General features: G+C 45.9%; 1 pseudogene; it reads left to right on the forward strand.

The window, feature by feature from the left end:
• Nucleotides 1-2,849: 2,849 nt before the first annotated feature.
• The window catches only part of LOC124020879, a 53,032-nt pseudogene continuing 28,059 nt past the window's right edge, over nt 2,850-27,822 (forward strand).

Raw genomic sequence — 27,822 nt, forward strand, 5'->3', positions numbered from 1 at the left:
GTGTAGCGCCGAATATGCTAATTATTTTGTTTACGTCCCTGCGGGTCTTTTGGGGTGTTACATGCTATCAGATAATAGCTTCTCATGCTTTCGCGAAAAGCATTTTAAAAAATCTGACTTGTTGCCTGGATTCACTACGAGTGTAGCTTTAATTCAATACCCTGCATGTGTATTTTAATGAACGTTTGAGTTTTAACTAATACTATTAGTATTTAGCGTAGCGCATTTGCATTTCAGAGCTCTAGATGGGACCCTGCGTGCCAGGTAGGAGCAAGAGGTTAAGCCCCATGTTTATAGTCTATTGACACCCTCACTATCAGAACCTGTACATTAAGCCCCATGTTTATAGTCTATTGACACCCCACTATCAGAACCTGTACATTAAGCCCCATGTTTATAGTCTATTGACACCCCCTCACTATCAGACCCTGTACATTAAGCCCCATGTTTATAGTCTATTGACACCCTCACTATCAGACCCTGTACATTAAGCCCCATGTTTATAGTCTATTGACACCCACTCACTATCAGAACCTGTACATTAAGCCCCATGTTTATAGTCTATTGACAACCCCCCACTATCAGAACCTGTACATTAAGCCCCATGTTTATAGTCTATTGACACCCACTCACTATCAGAACCTGTACATTAAGCCCCATGTTTATAGTCTATTGACACCCACTCACTATCAGAACCTGTACATTAAGCCCCATGTTTATAGTCTATTGACACCCACTCACTATCAGAACCTGTACATTAAGCCCCATGTTTACAGTCTATTGACACCCACTCACTATCAGAACCTGTACATTAAGCCCCATGTTTATAGTCTATTGACACCACTCACTATCAGAACCTGTACATTAAGCCCCATGTTTATAGTCTATTGACACCCACTCACTATCAGAACCTGTACATTAAGCCCCATGTTTATAGTCTATTGACACCCACTCACTATCAGAACCTGTACATTAAGCCCCATGTTTACAGTCTATTGACACCCACTCACTATCAGAACCTGTACATTAAGCCCCATGTTTATAGTCTATTGACACCCACTCACTATCAGAACCTGTACATTAAGCCCCATGTTTATAGTCTATTGACACCCACTCACTATCAGAACCTGTACATTAAGCCCCATGTTTATAGTCTATTGACACCCACTCACTATCAGAACCTGTACATTAAGCCCCATGTTTACAGTCTATTGACACCCACTCACTATCAGAACCTGTATATTAAGCCCCACGTTTATTGTCTATTGACTGTTTATTGTATATAATGTGAGACATATCTAGCAGGCCTGTGAAGAGCACCCCTTGCCTTTCCTGCTCTAACACCTGCAGTAGTCTGGTCTTACTACCACTGACTTTGCTCATAGATTCTTTACAACTGTGATATGTGGTTGTCCCAGACAGCTAACATAATATATAATGTTAGTCACTCTGGATAAGTGTCTGCTCAATGACTCAAATGTCAAATGTAAAAAGAAATCAATGTAGCACGCACACACACACACACACACACACACACACACACACACACACACACACACACACACACACACACACACACACACACACACACACACACACACACACACACACACACACACACACACACACACACACACACATGCTCACTCACACACACACACACAAACTCACTCACACACACACACACAAACACACTCACACACACACACAAACACACTCACACACACACACACACACACACACACACACACACACACACACACACACACACACACACACACACACACACACACACACACACACACTCACTCACTCACTCACTCACTCACTCACTCACTCACTCACTCACTCACTCACTCAGTACCTCTGATACCACTGACAGCCACAGGACTCCTGGAACACACACACACACACACACACACACACACACACACACACACACACACACACACACACACACACACACACACACACACACACACACACACACACACACACACACATGCTCACTCACTCACTCACTCACTCACTCACTCACTCACTCACTCACTCACTCACTCACTCACTCCTGGAACACACACACACTCACACACACACACACAAACACACTCACACACACACAAACACACTCACACACACACACACACACACACACACACACACACACACACACACACACACACACACACACACACACACACACACACACACACACTCACTCACTCACTCACTCACTCACTCACTCACTCACTCACTCACTCAGTACCTCTGATACCACTGACAGCCACAGGACTCCTGGAACACACACACACACACACACACACACACACACACACACACACACACACACACACACACACACACACACACACACACACACACACACACACACACACACACACACATGCTCACTCACACACACACACACAAACTCACTCACACACACACACACACACAAACTCACTCACACACACACACACACAAACACACTCACACACACACACACACACACACACACACACACACACACACACACACACACACACACACACACACACACACACACACACACACACACACACACAAACTCACTCACACACACACACACACACACACACACACACACACACACACACACACACACACACACACACACACACACACACACACACACACACACACACACACACACACACACACACACACACACACACACACACACACACACACACACACACACACACACACACACACACACACACACACACACACACACACAAACACACACAAACACACACACACCTATCTCTATTGGGACACCTGTTCTTCATTTCCTTTCTCTAGATGGAGAAGCCTCCATTGCCTAGCGATGAGGAGGGCACTAGGATGGGAGAGAGTCGGTCGGAGGCGGAGCTCCTGGACTTGGGATTGCAGGGGACCTCCGGGGGCGTGGCGTCGTCTGGGGATGCAGACGACCGCCCGGCGTGGGACAGCAAGCTGCAGTATGTACTGGCTCAGGTGGGCTTCAGCGTGGGCTTGGGGAACGTATGGAGGTTCCCCTACCTCTGCCATCAGAACGGAGGAGGTGAGTCTCACCCTGTGGGCCCTATAGGACAGGGGCAGAGAGGGAGAGTGAGAGGGAGAGAGAGAGAGAGAGAGAGAGAGAGAGAGAGAGAGAGAGAGAGAGAGAGAGAGAGAGAGAGAGGGAGAGGGAGAGAATTGTATATTTCAAATTCCATAAGGCAACTTTACATGCACTCTTAGAAAAAAGGGTTCCAAAAGGGTTCTTTGGCTGTCCCTATAGGAGAAAATGTCATGCAGGTGAAAGAGGACCCAAAAGCGACTTAACAGAAACAGAGTTTATTCAAGTCCAAACAGAAAACGACAAATCCTGAATCCTTAACAGGAAATGTCCAAACAGGGAATAACAGAAATCCTCTAGTCTGTAGAGGGGAATAACAGGAGAAGCGGCCACAGACTGCAGGTCGCTTCGGGTAGGCGCAGGCCGTAGCTGACAGAGACACCTGCTCACACGCAGCATCTGATGAAGGCAAAAACACGACAGGACAGGGCGATACACAATCACAGCACGGTGAATTCTAAACAAGGAACCGACAGGACAGGAACGGAACACAAAGGAAGAAATAGGGACTCTAATCAGGGGAAAGGATCGGGAACAGGTGTGGGAAGACTAAATGATGATTAGGGGAATAGGAACAGCTGGGAGCAGGAACGGACGATAGAGAGAAGAGAGAGCGAGAGAGTGAGAGAGGGAGGGGAGAGAGAGGGATAGAAAGAGGGAAAGAACCTAATAAGACCAGCAGAGGGAAACGAATAGAATGGGGAGCACAGGGACAAGACATGATAATAAATGACAAACATGACAGTACCCCCCACTCACCGAGCGCCTCCTGGCGCACTCGAGGAGGAATCCTGGCGGCAACGGAGGAAATCATCGATGAGTGAACGGTCCAGCACGTCCCGAGACGGAACCCAACTCCTCTCCTCAGGACCGTAACCCTCCCAATCCACTAAGTATTGGTGACCCCGTCCCGAGAACGCATGTCCATGATCTTATGTACCTTGTAAATAGGTGCGCTCTCGACAAGGACGGGAGGGGGGAGGGAAGACGAACGGGGTGCGAAGAAAGGGCTTAACACAGGAGACATGGAAGACAGGATGGACGCGACGAAGATGTCGCGGAAGAAGCAGTCGCACAGCGACAGGATTGACGACCTGGGAGACACGGAACGGACCAATGAACCGCGGAGTCAACTTACGAAAGCTGTCGTAAGAGGAAGGTTGCGAGTGGAAAGCCACACTCTCTGGCCGCAACAATACCTTGGACTCTTAATCCTGCGTTTATTGGCGGCTCTCACAGTCTTCCCCGCAGACAAAGGCAGACCGGTAATGAAGTCTAAGGCGATGTGAGACCATGGTCGAGAAGGAATGGGGAGCGGTCTGAGACGACCGGCAGGAGGAGAGTTACCCGACTTAGTCTGCGCGCAGTCCGAACAAGCAGCCACGAAACGGCGCGTGTCACGCTCCTGAGTCGGCCACCAAAAGCGCTGGCGAATAGACGCAAGAGTGCCTCGAACACCGGGATGACCAGCTAACTTGGCAGAGTGAGCCCACTGAAGAACAGCCAGACGAGTGGAAACAGGAACGAAAAGGAGGTTACTAGGACAAGCGCGCGGCGACGCAGTGTGCGTGAGTGCTTGCTTAACCTGTCTTTCAATTCCCCAGACTGTTAACCCGACAACACGCCCATAAGGAAGAATCCCCTCGGGATCAGTAGAAGCCACAGAAGAACTAAACAGACGGGATAAGGCATCAGGCTTGGTGTTCTTGCTACCCGGACGGTAAGAAATCACAAACTCGAAACGAGCGAAAAACAACGCCCAACGAGCTTGACGGGCATTAAGTCGTTTGGCAGAACGGATGTACTCAAGGTTCTTATGGTCTGTCCAAACGACAAAAGGAACGGGTCGCCCCCTCAACCACTGTCGCCATTCGCCTAGGGCTAAGCGGATGGCGAGCAGTTCACGGTTACCCACATCATAGTTGCGCTCAGATGGCGACAGGCGATGAGAAAAATAAGCGCAAGGATGAACCTTATCGTCAGACTGGAAGCGCTGGGATAGAATGGCTCCCACGCCTACCTCTGAAGCGTCAACCTCGACAATGAATTGTCTAGTGACGTCAGGAGTAACGAGGATAGGAGCGGACGTAAAACGTTCTTTTAGAAGATCAAAAGCTCCCTGGGCGGAACCGGACCACTTAAAACACGTCTTGACAGAAGTAAGAGCTGTGAGAGGGGCAGCAACTTGACCGAAATTACGAATGAAACGCTGATAGAAATTAGCGAAACCTAAAAGCGCTGCAACTCGACACGTGACCTTGGAACGGGCCAATCACTGACAGCTTGGACCTTAGCGGAATCCATCTGAATGCCTTCAGCGGAAATAACGGAACCGAGAAAAGTAACGGAGGAGACATGAAAAGAGCACTTCTCAGCCTTTACGTAGAGACAATTCTCTAAAAGGCGCTGTAGAACACGTCGAACGTGCTGAACATGAATCTCGAGTGACGGAGAAAAAATCAGGATATCGTCAAGATAGACAAAAACAAAGATGTTCAGCATGTCTCTCAGAACATCATTAACTAATGCCTGAAAAACAGCTGGCGCATTGGCGAGACCGAACGGCAGAACCCGGTACTCAAAATGCCCTAACGGAGTGTTAAACGCCGTTTTCCACTCGTCCCCCTCTCTGATGCGCACGAGATGGTAAGCGTTACGAAGGTCCAACTTAGTAAAGCACCTGGCTCCCTGCAGAATCTCGAAGGCTGATGACATAAGGGGAAGCGGATAACGATTCTTAACCGTTATGTCATTCAGCCCTCGATAATCACGCAGGGGCGCAGAGTACCGTCCTTCTTCTTAACAAAAAGAACCCCGCCCCGGCCGGAGAGGAAGAAGGCACTATGGTACCGGCGTCAAGAGACACAGACAAATAATCCTCGAGAGCCTTACGTTCGGGAGCCGACAGAGAGTATAGTCTACCTCGAGGAGGAGTGGTCCCCGGAAGGAGATCAATACTACAATCATACGACCGGTGAGGAGGAAGGGAGTTGGCTCGGGACCGACTGAAGACCGTGCGCAGATCATGATATTCCTCCGGCACTCCTGTCAAATCGCCAGGTTCCTCCTGAGAAGTAGGGACAGAAGAAACGGGAGGGATGGCAGACATTAAACACTTCACATGACAAGAAACGTTCCAGGATAGGATAGAATTACTAGACCAATTAATAGAAGGATTATGACATACTAGCCAGGGATGACCCAAAACAACAGGTGTAAACGGTGAACGGAAAATCAAAAAAGAAATAGTCTCACTGTGGTTACCAGATACTGTGAGAGTTAAAGGTAGTGTCTCAAATTTGATACTGGGAAGATGACTACCATCTAAGGCAAACATGGGCGTAGGCTTGACTAACGGTCTGAAAGGAATGTTATGTTTCCGAACCCATGCTTCGTCCATGAAACAACCCTCAGCCCCAGAGTCAATCAAGGCACTGCATGTAGCACCCGAACCGGTCCAGCGTAGATGGACCGACATAGTAGTACAAGATCTAGATGAAGAGACCTGAGTAGTAGCGCTCACCAGTAGCCCTCCGCTTACTGATGGGCTCTGGCCTCTTACTGGACATGAATTAACAAAATGTCCAGCAACTCCGCAATAGAGGCACAGGCGGTTGGTGATCCTCCGTTCCCTCTCCTTAGTCGAGATGCGAATCCCTCCCAGCTGCATGGGCTCAGTCTCAAAGCCAGAGGAGGGAGATGGTTGCGATGCGGAGCAGGGAAACACCGTTGATGCGAGCTCTCTTCCACGAGCCCGGTGACGAAGATCTACCCGTCGTTCTATGCGGATGGCGAGAGCAATCAAAGAGTCCACATCTGAAGGAACCTCCCGGGAGAGAATCTCATCCTTAACCACTGCGTGGAGTCCCTCCAGAAAACGAGCGAGCAGCGCCGGCTCGTTCCACTCACTAGAGGCAGCAAGAGTGCGAAACTCAATAGAATAATCCGTTATGGACCGTTCACCTTGGCATAAGGAAGCCAGGGCCCTAGAAGCCTCCCTACCAAAAACTGAACGGTCAAAAACCGAATCATCTCCTCTTTAAAGTTCTGGAACTTGTTAGAGCAATCAGCCCTTGCCTCCCAGATAGCTGTGCCCCATTCTCGAGCCCGGCCAGTAAGGAGTGAAATGACGTAAGCAACCCGAGCTCTCTCTCTAGAGTATGTGTTGGGTTGGAGAGAGAACACAATCTCACACTGCGTGAGAAAGGAGCGGCACTCAGTGGGCTGCCCGGAGTAGCAAGGTGGGTTATTAACCCTAGGTTCTGGAGGCTCGGCAGACCAGGAAGTAACAGGTGGCACGAGACGTAGACTCTGGAACTGTCCAGAGAGGTCGGAAACCTGAGCGGCCAGGTTCTCCACGGCATGGCGAGCAGCAGACAATTCCTGCTCGTGTCTGCCGAGCATGGCTCCTTGGATCTTGACGGCAGTGTAACGAGCGTCTGAAGTCGCTGGGTCCATTCCTTGGTCGGATCCTTCTGTCATGCAGGTGAAAGAGGACCCAAAAGCGACTTAACAGAAACAGAGTTTATTCAAGTCCAAACAGAAAACGACAAATCCTGAATCCTTAACAGGAAATGTCCAAACAGGGAATAACAGAAATCCTCTAGTCTGTAGAGGGGAATAACAGGAGAAGCGGCCACAGACTGCAGGTCGCTTCGGGTAGGCGCAGGCCGTAGCTGACAGAGACACCTGCTCACACGCAGCATCTGATGAAGGCAAAAACACGACAGGACAGGGCGATACACAATCACAGCACGGTGAATTCTAAACAAGGAACCGACAGGACAGGAACGGAACACAAAGGAAGAAATAGGGACTCTAATCAGGGGAAAGGATCGGGAACAGGTGTGGGAAGACTAAATGATGATTAGGGAATAGGAACAGCTGGGAGCAGGAACGGAACGATAGAGAGAAGAGAGAGGAGCGAGAGAGTGAGAGAGGGAGGGGAGAGAGAGGGATAGAAAGAGGGAAAGAACCTAATAAGACCAGCAGAGGGAAACGGATAGAATGGGGAGCACAGGGACAAGACATGATAATAAATGACAAACATGACAGAAAAGGGTTCTTTGGCTGTCCCTATAGGAGACAAGGGTTCTTCAAAGGGTTCTTCTATGTGGACAGCCGAAGAACCCTTTTAGCAGCTATTCCTGAATTATTTGACATATTTGACATAAATACACAAATAAAGTGGGAAAGGGGAGGTTCCTAGTCAGTTGTACAACTGAATGCATTCAACTGAAATGTGACATCCACGTCTTTGTTGCCCAGGGAACAGTTGGTTAACTTAGTTTGAATTTTGTAAAGTTAGTGCGGGAGAGGTGGGAAAATTATTGTTATCGATCAATAATGACAAACCTCCTGGCATTGACAACTTAGATGGAAAGCTACTGAGGATGGTAGCTGACTCTATAGCCACTCCTACTGAGGATGGTAGCTGACTCTATAGCCACTCCTACTGAGGATGGTAGCTAACTCTATATCCACTCCTACTGAGGATGGTAGCTGACTCTATAGCCACTCCTACTGAGGATGGTAGCTGACTCTATAGCCACTCCTACTGAGGATGGTAGCTGACTCTATAGCCACTCCTACTGAGGATGGTAGCTGACTCTATATCCACTCCTACTGAGGATGGTAGCTGACTCTATAGCCACTCCTACTGAGGATGGTAGCTGACTCTATAGCCACTCCTACTGAGGATGGTAGCTGACTCTATAGCCACTCCTACTGAGGATGGTAGCTGACTCTATATCCACTCCTACTGAGGATGGTAGCTAACTCTATAGCCACTCCTACTGAGGATGGTAGCTAACTCTATAGCCACTCCTACTGAGGATGGTAGCTGACTCTATAGCCACTCCTACTGAGGATGGTAGCTGACTCTATAGCCACTCCTACTGAGGATGGTAGCTGACTATAGCCACTCCTACTGAGGATGGTAGCTGACTCTATAGCCACTCCTACTGAGGATGGTAGCTGACTCTATATCCACTCCTACTGCAGATGGCAGCTGACTCTATAGCCACTCCTACTGAGGATGGTAGCTGACTCTATAGCCACTCCTACTGAGGATGGTAGCTGACTCTATAGCCACTCCTACTGAGGATGGTATCTGACTCTATAGCCACTCCTACTGAGGATGGTAGCTGACTCTATAGCCACTCCTACTGAGGATGGTAGCTGACTCTATAGCCACTCCTACTGAGGATGGTAGCTGACTCTATAGCCACTCCTACTGAGGATGGTAGCTGACTCTATAGCCACTCCTACTGAGGATGGTAGCTGACTCTATAGCCACTCCTACTGAGGATGGTAGCTGACTCTATAGCCACCCCTACTGAGGATGGTAGCTGACTCTATATCCACTCCTACTGAGGATGGTAGCTAACTCTATAGCCACTCCTACTGAGGATGGTAGCTAACTCTATAGCCACTCCTACTGAGGATGGTATCTGACTCTATAGCCACTCCTACTGAGGATGGTAGCTGACTCTATAGTCACTCCTACTGAGGATGGTAGCTGACTCTATAGCCACTCCTACTGAGGATGGTAGCTGACTCTATAGCCACTCCTACTGAGGATGGTAGCTGACTCTATAGCCACGCCTACTGAGGATGGTAGCTGACTCTATAGCCACTCCTACTAAGGATGGTAGCTGACTCTATAGCCACTCCTACTGAGGATGGTAGCTGACTATAGCCACTCCTACTGAGGATGGTAGCTGACTATAGCCACTCCTACTGAGGATGGTAGCTGACTCTATAGCCACTCCTACTGAGGATGATAGCTGACTCTATAGCCACTCCTACTGAGGATGGTAGCTGACTCTATAGCCACTCCTACTGAGGATGGTAGCTGACTCTATAGCCACTCCTACTGAGGATGGTAGCTGACTCTATAGCCACTCCTACTGAGGATGGTATCTGACTCTATAGCCACTCCTACTGAGGATGGTAGCTGACTCTATATCCACTCCTACTGAGGATGGTAGCTGACTCTATAGCCACTCCTACTGAGGATGGTAGCTGACTATAGCCACTCCTACTGAGGATGGTAGCTGACTCTATAGCCACTCCTACTGAGGATGGTAGCTGACTCTATATCCACTCCTACTGAGGATGGTAGCTGACTCTATAGCCACTCCTACTGAGAATGGTAGCTGACTCTATAGCCACTCCTACTGAGGATGGTAGCTGACTCTATAGCCACTCCTACTGAGGATGGTAGCTGACTCTATAGCCACTCCTACTGAGGATGGTAGCTGACTCTATAGCCACTCCTACTGAGGATGGTAGCTGACTCTATAGCCACTCCTACTGAGGATGGTAGCTGACTCTATAGCCACTCCTACTGAGGATGGTAGCTGACTCTATAGCCACTCCTACTGAGGATGGTAGCTGACTCTATAGCCACTCCTACTGAGGATGGTATCTGACTCTATAGCCACTCCTACTGAGGATGGTAGCTGACTCTATATCCACTCCTACTGAGGATGGTAGCTGACTCTATAGCCACTCCTACTGAGGATGGTAGCTGACTATAGCCACTCCTACTGAGGATGGTAGCTGACTCTATAGCCACTCCTACTGAGGATGGTAGCTGACTCTATAGCCACTCCTACTGAGGATGGTAGCTGACTCTATAGCCACTCCTACTGAGAATGGTAGCTGACTCTATAGCCACTCCTACTGAGGATGGTAGCTGACTCTATAGCCACTCCTACTGAGGATGGTAGCTGACTCTATAGCCACTCCTACTGAGGATGGTAGCTGACTCTATAGCCACTCCTACTGAGGATGGTAGCTGACTCTATAGCCACTCCTACTGAGAATGGTAGCTGACTCTATAGCCACTCCTACTGAGGATGGTAGCTGACTCTATAGTCACTCCTACTGAGGATGGTAGCTGACTCTAAAGCCACTCCTACTGAGGATGGTATCTCTGACTCTATAGCCACTCCTACTGAGGATGGTAGCTGACTCTATATCCACTCCTACTGAGGATGGTAGCTGACTATAGCCACTCCTACTGAGGATGGTAGCTGACTATAGCCACTCCTACTGAGGATGGTAGCTGACTCTATAGCCACTCCTACTGAGGATGGTAGCTGACTCTATAGCCACTCCTACTGAGAATGGTAGCTGACTCTATAGCCACTCCTACTGAGGATGGTAGCTGACTCTATAGCCACTCCTACTGAGGATGGTAGCTGACTCTATATCCACTCCTACTGAGGATGGTAGCTGACTATAGCCACTCCTACTGAGGATGGTAGCTGACTCTATAGCCACTCCTACTGAGGATGGTAGCTGACTCTAAAGCCACTCCTACTGAGGATGGTAGCTGACTCTATAGCCACTCCTACTGAGGATGGTAGCTGACTCTATAGCCACTCCTACTGAGGATGGTAGCTGACTCTATAGCCACTCCTACTGAGGATGGTAGCTAACTCTATAGCCACTCCTACTGAGGATGGTAGCTGACTCTATAGCCACTCCTACTGAGGATGGTAGCTGACTCTATAGCCACTCCTACTGAGGATGGTAGCTGACTCTATAGCCACTCCTACTGAGGATGGTAGCTGACTCTATAGTCACTCCTACTGAGGATGGTAGCTGACTCTATAGCCACTCCTACTGAGGATGGTAGCTGACTCTATAGCCACTCCTACTGAGGATGGTAGCTGACTCTATAGCCACTCCTACTGAGGATGGTAGCTGACTCTATAGCCACTCCTACTGAGGATGGTAGCTGACTCTATAGCCACTCCTACTGAGGATGGTAGCTGACTCTATAGTCACTCCTACTGAGGATGGTAGCTGACTCTATATCCACTCCTACTGAGGATGGTAGCTGACTCTATATCCACTCCTACTGAGGATGGTAGCTGACTCTATAGCCACTCCTACTGAGGATGGTAGCTGACTCTATATCCACTCCTACTGAGGATGGTAGCTGACTATAGCCACTCCTACTGAGGATGGTAGCTGACTCTATAGCCACTCCTACTGAGGATGGTAGCTGACTCTATAGCCACTCCTACTGAGGATGGTAGCTGACTCTAAAGCCACTCCTACTGAGGATGGTAGCTGACTCTATAGCCACTCCTACTGAGGATGGTAGCTGACTCTATAGTCACTCCTACTGAGGATGGTAGCTGACTCTATAGCCACTCCTACTGAGGATGGTAGCTGACTCTATATCCACTCCTACTGAGGATGGTAGCTGACTATAGCCACTCCTACTGAGGATGGTAGCTGACTCTATAGCCACTCCTACTGAGGATGGTAGCTGACTCTATAGCCACTCCTACTGAGGATGGTAGCTGACTCTATAGCCACTCCTACTGAGGATGGTAGCTGACTCTATAGCCACTCCTACTGAGGATGGTAGCTGACTCTATAGCCACTCCTACTGAGGATGGTAGCTGACTCTATAGCCACTCCTACTGAGGATGGTAGCTGACTCTATAGCCACTCCTACTGAGGATGGTAGCTGACTCTATAGCCACCCCTACTGAGGATGGTAGCTGACTCTATAGCCACCCCTACTGAGGATGGTAGCTGACTCTATAGCCACTCCTACTGAGGATGGTAGCTGACTCTAAAGCCACTCCTACTGAGGATGGTAGCTGACTCTATAGCCACTCCTACTGAGGATGGTAGCTGACTCTAAAGCCAAAGTAATTCCGCTACCCAAGAGTGGTAAAGCAGCCTTTACTGGTTCTAACAGCAGACCTATAAGCTTGCTGCCAGATCTTAGCAAACTGATGGAAATAAATTGTGTTTGATGAAATACAATGCTATTTCTCTGTAAACAAATTAACAACAGACTTTCAGCATGCTTATAGAGAAGGGCACTCAACATGTACTGCACTGACACAAATGAATGATGATTGGTTGAAAGAAATTGATAATAATAATATTGTGGCAGCTGTAGATTTCAGTGCAGCCTTTGATATTATTGACCATAACCTGTTGTTGAAAAAACGTATGTGTTATTTATGGCTTTTCAACCTCTGCCATATCGTGGATTCAGAGCTATCTATCTAATAGAATTCAATGGGTTTTCTTTAATGGAAGCTTCTCTAATGTCCAACATGGAAAGTGTGGTATACCGCAGGGCAGCTCTCTGGGCCCTCTACACGTTTCTATTTTTACCAATGACCTGCCATTGACATTAAGCATTTGATGACCAGGTGGCGAATCGCATCTCTGCATGTCTGGCAGACATATCAGTGTGGATGACGGATCACCACCTCATGCTGAACTTCGGCAAGACGGAGCTGCTCTTCCTCCCGGGGAAGGACTGCCCGTTCCATGATCTCGCCATCACGGTTGACAACTCCATTGTGTCCTCCTCCCAGAGCGCTAAGAACCTTGGCGTGATCCTGGACAACAAACTGTCGTTCTCAACTAACATCAAGGCGGTGGCCCGTTCCTGTAGGTTCATGCTCTACAACATCCGCAGAGTACGACCCTGCCTCACACAGGAAGCGGCGCAGGTCCTAATCCAGGCACTTGTCATCTCCCGTCTGGATTACTGCAACTCGCTGTTGGCTGGGCTCCCTGCCTGTGCCATTAAACCCCTACAACTCATCCAGAACGCCGCAGCCCGACTAGTGTTCAACCTTCCCAAGTTCTCTCACGTCACCCCGCTCCTCCGCTCTCTCCACTGGCTTCCAGTTGAAGCTCGCATCCGCTACAAGACCATGGTGCTTGCCTACGGAGCTGTGAGGGGAACGGCACCTCAGTACCTCCAGGCTCTGATCAGGCCCTACACCCAAATAAGGGCACTGCGTTCATCCACCTCTGGCCTGCTCGCCTCCCTACCACTGAGGAAGTACAGTTCCCGCTCAGCTCAGTCAAAACTGTTCGCTGCTCTGGCTCCCCAATGGTGGAACAAACTCCCTCATGACGCCAGGACAGCGGAGTCAATCACCACCTTCCGGAGACACCTGAAACCCCACCTCTTTAAGGAATACCTAGGATAGGATAAAGTAATCCTTCTCACCCCCTCCCCCCTTAAAATATTTAGATGCACTATTGTAAAGTGGTTGTTCCACTGGATGTCATAAGGTGAATGCACCAATTTGTAAGTCGCTCTGGATAAGAGCGTCTGCTAAATGACTTAAATGTAAATGTAAATGTAAGCAGGGCACGTGTGTCCATGTATGCTGATGATTCAACCATATATGCATCAGCAACCACAGCTAATGAATTCACTGAAATCCTTAATAAAGAGTTGTTGTCTGTTTGTTCTGGTCCTGAACATCTCTAAAACTAAGAGCATTGTATATGGTACAAACCATTCCTTAAGTGCTAGACCTCAGCTGAATCTGGTAATGAATGGTGTGGCTGTTGAACAAGTTAAGGATACTAAATTACTTGGCGTTACCTTAGATTGTAAACTGTCATGGTCAAAACATATAGATTCAATGGTTGTAAAGATGGAGAGAGGTCTAGTCGTAATAAAGAGATGCTCTGCTTTTTTGACACCACACTCCAAAAAGCAAGTTCTGCAGGCTATAGTTTTGTCTAATCTTGATTATTGTCCAGTAATTTGGTCCAGTGCTGCAAGGAAAAACCTAGTTAAGCTACAGCGGACCCAGCACAGAGCGACACATTTAATTGTAATTGTAATTGTAATTAGAGGGCTGATATAAATGCTATGCATGCCAGTCTCTCTTGGCTAAGAGTTCAGGAGAGACTGACTGCATCATTTCTTCTTTTTATAACAAACATTGTTTGCATAGTCAACATCCCAAATTGTTTGCATAGTCATCTTACACACAGCTCTGACACACACACTTATCCCACCAGACATGCCACCAGGGGTCTTTTCACAGTCCCCATATTCAAGAAAGCCTACAGTAATATATAGAGCCCTTACTGCATGGAACTTCCATCTTATATTGATCAAATAAACATCAAACCTGGTTTAAAAAACAGATAAAGCAAAACCTCACGGCACAACGTCTCTCTCCTGTTTGACCTAGATAGTGTGTGTGTGTCTATGCATTGATATGTAGGCTACGTCTTCCTTTTAAAAAATGTATGTAGTTCTGTCCTTGAGCTGTTCTTATCTATTAATGTTCTGTATTATGTCATTCTGTATTATGTTTCATGTTTTGTGTGGACCTCAGGAAGAATAGTTGCTGCTTTTGCAACAGCTAATGGGGATCCTAATAAAATACAAAAAAAACTTACACGCTCAGGGGCAGAACAACAGAGTTTTACCTTGTCAGCTCGGGATTCGATCCAGCAACCTTTCGGTTACTAGCCCAACGCTCTAACCACTAGATACACAATACACAATAAATTAATCAACAAACGTTTTATCACTAATTATTATTACAACCAGCACTTTCAGTCCTTATTATGTGGGACTAGAGCCATCACTTTCAGACTTTATGCTGTGGGACTAGAACCATCACTTTCAGACTTTATGCTTGTGGGACTAGAACTAATCACTTTCAGACTTTATGCTGTGGGACTAGAACCAATCACTTTCAGACTTGATGCTGTGGGATTAGAACCATCACTATCAGAATTGATGCTGTGGGACTAGAACCATCATTATCAGACTTCATGCTGTGGGACTATAACCATCACTTTCAGACTTAATGCTGTGGGACTAGAACCATCACTTTCAGACTTTATGCTGTGGGACTAGAACCATCACTTTCAGACTTTATGCTGTGGGACTAGACCCATCACTTTCAGATACTTTATGCTGGGGGACTAGAACCATCACTTTCACATACTTTATGCTGGGGGACTAGAACCATCACTTTCAGATACTTTATGCTGGGGGACTAGAACCATCACTTTCACATACTTAATGCTGTGGGACTAGAACCATCACTTTCAGACTTTATGCTGTGGGACTAGAACCATCACTTTCAGACTTTATGCTGTGGGACTAGACCCATCACTTTCAGATACTTTATGCTGGGGGACTAGAACCATCACTTTCACATACTTTATGCTGGGGGACTAGAACCATCACTTTCAGATACTTTTTGAAGAAGTAGGTTTATTTCTCTCTAACTCGTCCCCTCCTCCCTCTCTCTCGCTCTTACTCTCTACTTTATTCCATTGTTTTATCTCTCCCTCCCCTGTCTCCTTCACTCGTGTTTTTCCATCTGTTCTCTGTCTAACCCCATTCACTCTCTCTCTCTCTCTCTCTCTCGCTTTTTCCCTCTCTACTTTATTCCATTGTTTTATCTCTCCCTCCCCTGTCTCCTTCACTCGTGTTTTTCCATCTGTTCTCTGTCTAACCCCATTCACTCTCTCTCTCTCTCTCTCACTTTTTCCCTCTCTACTTTATTCCATTGTTTTATCTCTCCCTCCCCTGTCTCCCTCACTCGTGTTTTTCCATCTGTTCTCTGTCTAACCCCATTCACTCTCTCTCTCTCTCTCTCGCTTTTTCCCTCTCTACTTTATTCCATTGTTTTATCTCTCCCTCCCCTGACTCTTGTTTTTCCATCTGTTATCTCTCTAACCCCATTCAGTCTCTTTCTCTTGAGTGGCGCAACAGGCTAGAGGCGTCACTACAGACCATGGTTCGATCCTGGGCTGTATCACATACTGCAGTGATTGGGAGTCCCGTAGTAATTAATTACTTAAAAATCATACAATGTGATTTTCTGGATTTTTGTTTTAGATTCCGTCTCTCACAGTTGAAGTGTACCTATGATACAAATTACAGACCTCTACATGCTTTGTAAGTAGGAAAACCTGCAAAATCGGCAGTGGATCAAATACTTGTTCTCCCTACTGTATATAGCCATTGAATCTTGAAAAATATAACTGTCACGAGAATTTTCAATCCCAATGATAATAACCAACCATTATTAAAGCTTTGACTAATTCCCGAGGTTTCTAAGACCTTGGATTTAATAATAATTAGGCCAAGTCTCAAATCATATAATGCGCATAGCCTTTTATATAACTCCTACAAGCACCTACAAGTCTACAAGCGCATCTGTTCCTCCCTGGGTGGAGGAACGTTATCTCCTGTCCTTGGTCTCACAGTACCAAAACATGTGTGTTGTCAAGTTCCTATTTATCACACACAAACACAATGTTCCCACTGACTCACAATATTCTAGAATTATGTCTAAACACATTGTCTAAGCTTCTGTAACTATTAGGGTGAAATACTTTAGTCATTACTCTTAATGTCATTCAGATTCTCTTATTATTACTCTAAACATATACATTCCCTTATCAATAACTTTAAAATGCCTCATGACCTTAGTTCAACTGTCTAATTCCAAAACTCAAGAAATAAGCTTGTTTTGTTCCTTTGTTTGTAAACAATGCAATTGTAAACTATATATGTTTAAATCTTATGGATTGTCAATCCATGCATCATAGCTCTGTCTTTGAATCTGAGAGTGGTTACATTTCTCCAACCCCATCCCTCAGCTGTTTACCTAAACAGAGAACTGCAGATTTCCCCTTTAACTCTCTGCCTCCTCTCCCTCTCTCTTCTCCTGGCAGGCGCATTCATGGTTCTCTATGTCATGCTGTTGGTGGTGGTGGGGGTTCCCCTGTTCTTCATGGAGCTGGCTGCGGGCCAGTGTATCCGTCAGGGCAGCATCGGTGTGTGGAAGCACATCTCCCCCAAGCTGGCCGGTATCGGCTACTCCAGCTGCATGGTGAGCACAACAGGTTGGCCGGTATCGGCTACTCCAGCCGCATGGTGAGCACAACAGGTTGGCCGGTATCGGCTACTCCAGCTGCATGGTGAGCACAACAGGTTGGCCGGTATCGGCTACTCCAGCCGCATGGTGAGAACAACAGGTTGGCCGGTATCGGCTACTCCAGCCGCATGGTGAGCACAACAGGTTGGCCGGTATCGGCTACTCCAGCCGCATGGTGAGCACAACAGGTTGGCCGGTATCGGCTACTCCAGCCGCATGGTGAGCACAACAGGTTGGCCGGTATCGGCTACTCCAGCCGCATGGTGAGCACAACAGGTTGGCCGGTATCGGCTACTCCAGCCGCATGGTGAGCACAACAGGTTGGCCGGTATCGGCTACTCCAGCTGCATGGTGAGCACAACAGGGGTTGGTCCCAAATGGCACCCTATTTCATACTGTATGTACAGATGCCGTACCTTAATTTGAACCTGCTTCTCACAGCAGGAAAATAATCCTGCTGCAATGTCAATTATTATGTGGATTATAATTAATGGACATTTATGTAGGGAAAATCAGGTCTGAAATGTTAAAGTGGACGTTAGAAGCCTTTTTAAAAATTGAATTCACAAAAATTAGCATTTCCTGCAAAAATGAGCGTTTCCTTTTCCTGTGCAGGAAAATGATCTGCAACAACAGTGTGATTAAATTAAGATAGCAGATCTGTAGTACACTACTTTTGACCAACAGAGTGATTAAATTAAGATAGCAGATCTGTAGTGCACTACTTTTGACCAACAGAGTGATTAAATTAAGATAGCAGATCTGTAGTGCACTACTTTTGACCAACAGTGTGATTAAATTAAGATAGCAGATCTGTAGTGCACTACTTTTGATCAACAGTGTGATTAAATTAAGATAGCAGATCTGTAGTGCACTACTTTTGACCAACAGTGTGATTATGGCTCCTAGTGTTGTTAACAGGTCCTGCACCAATGACTGTGGACAGGTTTGGAACCTGACCTTAAGCCCTGAGGCAAAGAAGAACAGCAGAACAGCTTGCAGAAGTCGACTGGTGTAGTCTAGCAGTCAGAATAAGACAGCTTGGTTTAACCGTGGAGGGGGTCATAGAAACAGCATAGTTATAGTGAGAGATCACTTCATAATGAACTTTTTAGTCACCTCATGTCTGGTAAAAAGAGATACAAAACAAACTGACTCGTACACCTGTGTGGCTGGAGAAGGCTAGAGGTTTGTGTGTGTGTGTGTGTGTCTGTGTGTGTGTCCGTCCGTCCGTCCGTCCGTCCGTCCGTCCGTCCGTCCGTCCGTCCGTCCGTCCGTCCGTCCGTCCGTCCGTCCGTCCGTCTGTGTGTTGTTAGGGGAACGATCTCTTTGTAATTTGTGAGATGTAGTTGCACACTCCTCTCTCCCCTGTGTTGGTATCACTTATGCACTGACACCCTATTGGTTAACACTGACACCCTATTGCTTAACACTGACACCCTATTCATACTCATTCTGTCAGTGCTGATGTCAGGGAGCTGCTATAACAATATTTAAAGGGATAGTGTGATACTTTAGGAATTACTTACCCAGAGTCAGAGAACTTTGTGATTTGATGTCCCTGCATACAGTTTGAAGGAAGTTTAATTTAGTTTTGCGAGCCATTGTTAACTAGCGTTAGCGCTGCTAACTGCTACTACTTGCAGTTTTATTATATGCATAGTCACTTCACCCCTATCTACATATACAAATGACCTGGACTAACCTGTACCCCTCCACACTGACTCGGTACCGGTATCCCCTGTATATAGCCTCCACACTGACTCGGTACCGGTATCCCCTGTATATAGCCTCATTATTGTTATTTTATTGTGTTACTTTTTATTATTTTTTACTTTAGTTTATTTGGTAAATATTTTCTTAACTCGTCTTGAACTGCGCTGTTGATTAAGGGCTTGTAAGTAAGCATTTCACTGTGAGGTCTACACTGTTGGTTAAGGGCTTGTAAGTCAGCATTTCACTGTGAGGTCTACACTGTTGATTAAGGGCTTGTAAGTAAGCATTTCACTGTGAGGTCTACACTGTTGATTAAGGGCTTGTAAGTAAGCATTTCACTGTGAGGTCTACACTGTTGGTTAAGGGCTTGTAAGTCAGCATTTCACTGTGAGGTCTACACTGTTGATTAAGGGCTTGTAAGTCAGCATTTCACTGTGAGCTCTACACTGTTGATTAAGGGCTTGTAAGTCAGCATTTCACTGTGAGGTCTACACTGTTGATTAAGGGCTTGTAAGTAAGCATTTCACTGTGAGGTCTACACTGTTGGTTAAGGGCTTGTAAGTCAGCATTTCACTGTGAGGTCTACACTGTTGATTAAGGGCTTGTAAGTCAGCATTTCACTGTGAGGTCTACACTGTTGATTAAGGGCTTGTAAGTCAGCATTTCACTGTGAGGTCTACACTGTTGATTAAGGGCTTGTAAGTCAGCATTTCACTGTGAGGTCTACACTGTTGATTAAGGGCTTGTCAGTCAGCATTTCACTGTGAGGTCTACACTGTTGGTTAAGGGCTTGTAAGTCAGCATTTCACTGTGAGGTCTACACTGTTGATTAAGGGCTTGTAAGTAAGCATTTCACTGTGAGGTCTACACTGTTGGTTAAGGGCTTGTAAGTAAGCATTTCACTGTGAGGTCTACACTGTTGGTTAAGGGCTTGTAAGTAAGCATTTCACTGTGAGGTCTACACTGTTGGTTAAGGGCTTGTCAGTCAGCATTTCACTGTGAGGTCTACACTGTTGGTTACGGGCTTGTAAGTCAGCATTTCACTGTGAGGTCTACACTGTTGGTTAAGGGCTTGTAAGTCAGCATTTCACTGTGAGGTCTACACTGTTGGTTAAGGGCTTGTAAGTCAGCATTTCACTGTGAGGTCTACACTGTTGGTTAAGGGCTTGTAAGTCAGCATTTCACTGTGAGGTCTACACTGTTGATTAAGGGCTTGTAAGTCAGCATTTCACTGTGAGGTCTACACTGTTGGTTAAGGGCTTGTAAGTCAGCATTTCACTGTGAGGTCTACACTGTTGGTTAAGGGCTTGTAAGTCAGCATTTCACTGTGAGGTCTACACTGTTGGTTAAGGGCTTGTAAGTCAGCATTTCACTGTGAGGTCTACACTGTTGGTTAAGGGCTTGTAAGTCAGCATTTCACTGTGAGGTCTACACTGTTGGTTAAGGGCTTGTAAGTCAGCATTTCACTGTGAGGTCTACACTGTTGATTAAGGGCTTGTAAGTAAGCATTTCACTGTGAGGTCTACACTGTTGGTTAAGGGCTTGTAAGTCAGCATTTCACTGTGAGGTCTACACTGTTGATTAAGGGCTTGTAAGTAAGCATTTCACTGTGAGGTCTACACTGTTGGTTAAGGGCTTGTAAGTCAGCATTTCACTGTGAGGTCTACACTGTTGATTAAGGGCTTGTAAGTCAGCATTTCACTGTGAGGTCTACACTGTTGATTAAGGGCTTGTAAGTCAGCATTTCACTGTGAGGTCTACACTGTTGATTAAGGGCTTGTAAGTAAGCATTTCACTGTGAGGTCTACACTGTTGATTAAGGGCTTGTAAGTAAGCATTTCACTGTGAGGTCTACACTGTTGATTAAGGGCTTGTAAGTCAGCATTTCACTGTAAGGTCTACACTGTTGGTTAAGGGCTTGTAAGTATGCATTTCACTGTGAGGTCTACACTGTTGATTAAGGGCTTGTAAGTCAGCATTTCACTGTGAGGTCTACACTGTTGATTAAGGGCTTGTAAGTCAGCATTTCACTGTGAGGTCTACACTGTTGATTAAGGGCTTGTAAGTCAGCATTTCACTGTGAGGTCTACACTGTTGATTAAGGGCTTGTAAGTCAGCATTTCACTGTGAGGTCTACACTGTTGATTAAGGGCTTGTAAGTCAGCATTTCACTGTGAGGTCTACACTGTTGATTAAGGGCTTGTAAGTCAGCATTTCACTGTGAGGTCTACACTGTTGATTAAGGGCTTGTAAGTCAGCATTTCACTGTGAGGTCTACACTGTTGATTAAGGGCTTGTAAGTCAGCATTTCACTGTGAGGTCTACACTGTTGATTAAGGGCTTGTAAGTCAGCATTTCACTGTGAGGTCTACACTGTTGGTTAAGGGCTTGTAAGTAAGCATTTCACTGTGAGGTCTACACTGTTGGTTAAGGGCTTGTCAGTAAGCATTTCACTGTGAGGTCTACACTGTTGGTTAAGGGCTTGTCAGTCAGCATTTCACTGTGAGGTCTACACTGTTGGTTAAGGGCTTGTAAGTCAGCATTTCACTGTGAGGTCTACACTGTTGGTTAAGGGCTTGTAAGTCAGCATTTCACTGTGAGGTCTACACTGTTGGTTAAGGGCTTGTAAGTCAGCATTTCACTGTGAGGTCTACACTGTTGGTTAAGGGCTTGTAAGTCAGCATTTCACTGTGAGGTCTACACTGTTGGTTAAGGGCTTGTAAGTCAGCATTTCACTGTGAGGTCTACACTGTTGGTTAAGGGCTTGTAAGTCAGCATTTCACTGTGAGGTCTACACTGTTGGTTAAGGGCTTGTAAGTCAGCATTTCACTGTGAGGTCTACACTGTTGGTTAAGGGCTTGTAAGTCAGCATTTCACTGTGAGGTCTACACTGTTGGTTAAGGGCTTGTAAGTCAGCATTTCACTGTGAGGTCTACACTGTTGGTTAAGGGCTTGTAAGTCAGCATTTCACTGTGAGGTCTACACTGTTGGTTAAGGGCTTGTAAGTAAGCATTTCACTGTGAGGTCTACACTGTTGGTTAAGGGCTTGTAAGTCAGCATTTCACTGTGAGGTCTACACTGTTGGTTAAGGGCTTGTAAGTCAGCATTTCACTGTGAGGTCTACACTGTTGGTTAAGGGCTTGTAAGTCAGCATTTCACTGTGAGGTCTACACTGTTGGTTAAGGGCTTGTAAGTCAGCATTTCACTGTGAGGTCTACACTGTTGGTTAAGGGCTTGTAAGTCAGCATTTCACTGTGAGGTCTACACTGTTGATTAAGGGCTTGTAAGTCAGCATTTCACTGTGAGGTCTACACTGTTGGTTAAGGGCTTGTAAGTCAGCATTTCACTGTGAGGTCTACACTGTTGATTAAGGGCTTGTAAGTCAGCATTTCACTGTGAGGTCTACACTGTTGGTTAAGGGCTTGTAAGTCAGCATTTCACTGTGAGGTCTACACTGTTGGTTAAGGGCTTGTAAGTCAGCATTTCACTGTGAGGTCTACACTGTTGGTTAAGGGCTTGTAAGTCAGCATTTCACTGTGAGGTCTACACTGTTGGTTAAGGGCTTGTAAGTCAGCATTTCACTGTGAGGTCTACACTGTTGGTTAAGGGCTTGTAAGTCAGCATTTCACTGTGAGGTCTACACTGTTGGTTAAGGGCTTGTAAGTCAGCATTTCACTGTGAGGTCTACACTGTTGGTTAAGGGCTTGTAAGTCAGCATTTCACTGTGAGGTCTACACTGTTGATTAAGGGCTTGTAAGTAAGCATTTCACTGTGAGGTCTACACTGTTGATTAAGGGCTTGTAAGTCAGCATTTCACTGTGAGGTCTACACTGTTGATTAAGGGCTTGTAAGTCAGCATTTCACTGTGAGGTCTACACTGTTGATTAAGGGCTTGTAAGTCAGCATTTCACTGTGAGGTCTACACTGTTGATTAAGGGCTTGTAAGTCAGCATTTCACTGTGAGGTCTACACTGTTGGTTAAGGGCTTGTAAGTCAGCATTTCACTGTGAGGTCTACACTGTTGGTTAAGGGCTTGTAAGTCAGCATTTCACTGTGAGGTCTACACTGTTGATTAAGGGCTTGTAAGTCAGCATTTCACTGTGAGGTCTACACTGTTGATTAAGGGCTTGTAAGTAAGCATTTCACTGTGAGGTCTACACTGTTGGTTAAGGGCTTGTAAGTCAGCATTTCACTGTGAGGTCTACACTGTTGGTTAAGGGCTTGTAAGTAAGCATTTCACTGTGAGGTCTACACTGTTGGTTAAGGGCTTGTAAGTCAGCATTTCACTGTGAGGTCTACACTGTTGGTTAAGGGCTTGTAAGTCAGCATTTCACTGTGAGGTCTACACTGTTGGTTAAGGGCTTGTAAGTCAGCATTTCACTGTGAGGTCTACACTGTTGATTAAGGGCTTGTAAGTAAGCATTTCACTGTGAGGTCTACACTGTTGGTTAAGGGCTTGTAAGTCAGCATTTCACTGTGAGGTCTACACTGTTGATTAAGGGCTTGTAAGTAAGCATTTCACTGTGAGGTCTACACTGTTGGTTAAGGGCTTGTAAGTCAGCATTTCACTGTGAGGTCTACACTGTTGATTAAGGGCTTGTAAGTCAGCATTTCACTGTGAGGTCTACACTGTTGATTAAGGGCTTGTAAGTCAGCATTTCACTGTGAGGTCTACACTGTTGATTAAGGGCTTGTAAGTAAGCATTTCACTGTGAGGTCTACACTGTTGGTTAAGGGCTTGTAAGTCAGCATTTCACTGTGAGGTCTACACTGTTGGTTAAGGGCTTGTAAGTCAGCATTTCACTGTGAGGTCTACACTGTTGGTTAAGGGCTTGTAAGTCAGCATTTCACTGTGAGGTCTACACTGTTGATTAAGGGCTTGTAAGTCAGCATTTCACTGTGAGGTCTACACTGTTGGTTAAGGGCTTGTAAGTCAGCATTTCACTGTGAGGTCTACACTGTTGGTTAAGGGCTTGTAAGTCAGCATTTCACTGTGAGGTCTACACTGTTGGTTAAGGGCTTGTAAGTCAGCATTTCACTGTGAGGTCTACACTGTTGGTTAAGGGCTTGTAAGTCAGCATTTCACTGTTGAGGGCTCTACACTGTTGATTAAGGGCTTGTAAGTAAGCATTTCACTGTGAGGTCTACACTGTTGGTTAAGGGCTTGTAAGTAAGCATTTCACTGTGAGGTCTACACTGTTGGTTAAGGGCTTGTAAGTAAGCATTTCACTGTGAGGTCTACACTGTTGGTTAAGGGCTTGTAAGTCAGCATTTCACTGTGAGGTCTACACTGTTGGTTAAGGGCTTGTAAGTCAGCATTTCACTGTGAGGTCTACACTGTTGGTTAAGGGCTTGTAAGTCAGCATTTCACTGTGAGGTCTACACTGTTGATTAAGGGCTTGTAAGTCAGCATTTCACTGTGAGGTCTACACTGTTGATTAAGGGCTTGTAAGTCAGCATTTCACTGTGAGGTCTACACTGTTGGTTAAGGGCTTGTAAGTCAGCATTTCACTGTGAGGTCTACACTGTTGATTAAGGGCTTGTAAGTCAGCATTTCACTGTGAGGTCTACACTGTTGGTTAAGGGCTTGTAAGTCAGCATTTCACTGTGAGGTCTACACTGTTGGTTAAGGGCTTGTAAGTCAGCATTTCACTGTGAGGTCTACACTGTTGGTTAAGGGCTTGTAAGTCAGCATTTCACTGTGAGGTCTACACTGTTGGTTAAGGGCTTGTAAGTAAGCATTTCACTGTGAGGTCTACACTGTTGGTTAAGGGCTTGTAAGTCAGCATTTCACTGTGAGGTCTACACTGTTGATTAAGGGCTTGTAAGTCAGCATTTCACTGTGAGGTCTACACTGTTGGTTAAGGGCTTGTAAGTCAGCATTTCACTGTGAGGTCTACACTGTTGATTAAGGGCTTGTAAGTAAGCATTTCACTGTGAGGTCTACACTGTTGGTTAAGGGCTTGTAAGTCAGCATTTCACTGTGAGGTCTACACTGTTGATTAAGGGCTTGTAAGTCAGCATTTCACTGTGAGGTCTACACTGTTGGTTAAGGGCTTGTAAGTCAGCATTTCACTGTGAGGTCTACACTGTTGGTTAAGGGCTTGTAAGTAAGCATTTCACTGTGAGGTCTACACTGTTGGTTAAGGGCTTGTAAGTTTTCACTGTGAGGTCTACACTGTTGGTTAAGGGCTTGTAAGTCAGCATTTCACTGTGAGGTCTACACTGTTGATTAAGGGCTTGTAAGTCAGCATTTCACTGTGAGGTCTACACTGTTGATTAAGGGCTTGTAAGTAAGCATTTCACTGTGAGGTCTACACTGTTGGTTAAGGGCTGTAAGTCAGCATTTCACTGTGAGGTCTACACTGTTGGTTAGGGCATGTTAAATTTCACTGTGAGGTTAACCCTGGTTAAGGGCTTGTAAGTCCATTTCACTGTGAGGTCTACACTGTTGATTAAGGGCTTGTATTAAGCATTTCACTGTGAGGTCTACACTGTTGATTAAGGGCTTGTAAGTAAGCATTTCACTAAATCTACACTGTTGGTTAAGGGCCCTTGTAAGTCCATTTCCTGGTGCAGCTACACTGTTGATTAAGGGCTTGTAAGTAACATTTCCTGTCTTCCTGTTGGTTAGGTTGTAAGTATTTCACTGCATGTTAAATTTCACTGTGATTAACCCTTAAGGGCTCTTCAGCATTTCACTGTGAGGTCTACACTGTTGATTAAGGGCTTAAAGTCAGCATTTCACTGTGACTACACTGTTGATTAAGGGCTTGTAAGTCAGCATTTCACTGGTGTTGATTAAGGGCTTGTAAGTCAGCATTTCACTAGCATTAAGGGCTTAAATCTGTGATTAACCCTGTAAGTCAGCATTCCTGTGAGGTGCAGCTTGATTAAGTTAAATTTCACTGTATCTAACTGTTGTTAAGGGCAGTGCAGCATTTCACTGTTAAATACTGTTATTAAGTCAGCCTGTCTTCACTGTTGGTTAAGGGCCATTTCAGGTGCAGGTCTAGCACTGTTGGTTAAGGGCTTGTAAGTCCATTTTCACTTCCTCACTGTGCAAGGGCTTGTATGTTAAATTTCACTGTGAGGTCTACACTGTTGATTAAGGGCTGTAAGTAAGCATTTCACTGTGAGGTCTTCCTTGTAAGTGCAGCTAGCACTGTTGTTAAATACTTGTAAGTCAGCATTTCACTGTCTCTACTGTTGATTAAGGGCTTGTAAGTCAGCATTTCACTGTGCAGCTAGCATGTTGAAAGGGCTTGTAATGAACATTTCACTGTCTTCCTTCCTTAAGGGCTTGTAAGTCAGCATTTCACTGAACCACTGTTGGTTAAGGGCTTGTAAGGTGCATTTCACTAGGTCTACACTGTTGGTTAAAAGTCAGCATTTCACTGTGACTACACTGTTGATTAAGGGCTTCAGCTTTCACTCAGGTGCAGCTAGGGCTTGTAAGTAAATTTCACTGTGAGTGAACCCTGTCTTCCTTCCTCAGGTGCAGCTAGCATGTTAAGCATTTCACTGCATGAACCCTGTCTTCCTTCCATTTCACTGTGAGGTGCAGCTGCATGTTAAATAGCATTTCACTGTGAGGTCTACACTGTTGGTTAAGGGCTTGTAAGTCAGCATTTCCTGTGAGGTGCACTGTTGATTAAGGGCATGTTAAGCATTTCACTGTGATCTACACTGTTGATTAAGGGCTGTCTTCCTTCCTCTGTTGGTGCAGCATTTCACTGCATGTTAAATACTGTATTTCAACCCTGTCTTCCTTCCTCAGGTGCAGCTAGCACTGTTGATTAAGGGCTTAAATACTGTATCTAACTGTTGATTAAGGGCTTGTCTTCCTTTCCTCAGGTCTACAGCTGTTGTTAAGGGCTTGTAAGTATGCATTTCACTGTGATTAACCCTGTTGGTTAAGGGCCTCAGGTGCAGCATTTAAATACTGTATCTAACCCTGTTGATTAAGGGCTTGTAAGTCAGCATTTCACTGTGAGGTCTACACTGTTGATTAAGGGCTTGTAAGTCTTTCACTGTGAGGTCACACTGTTAAAGGGCTGTATTAACCTGTCTTCACTGTTGATTAAGGTTGTAAGTCAGCATTTCACTGTGAGGTCTACACTGTTGATTAACCCTGTCTTTCCTTCCTCACTGTTGATTAGCTTGTAAGCAGCATTTCATACTGCACTAACCCAGCATTCTGATGACCAGGTTAAGGGCTTGTAAGTAAGCATTTCTGCACACTGTTGA

Source organism: Oncorhynchus gorbuscha, unplaced genomic scaffold (assembly GCF_021184085.1).
Source record: "Oncorhynchus gorbuscha isolate QuinsamMale2020 ecotype Even-year unplaced genomic scaffold, OgorEven_v1.0 Un_scaffold_963, whole genome shotgun sequence".
In the NCBI taxonomy this organism is placed as follows: domain Eukaryota; kingdom Metazoa; phylum Chordata; class Actinopteri; order Salmoniformes; family Salmonidae; genus Oncorhynchus; species Oncorhynchus gorbuscha.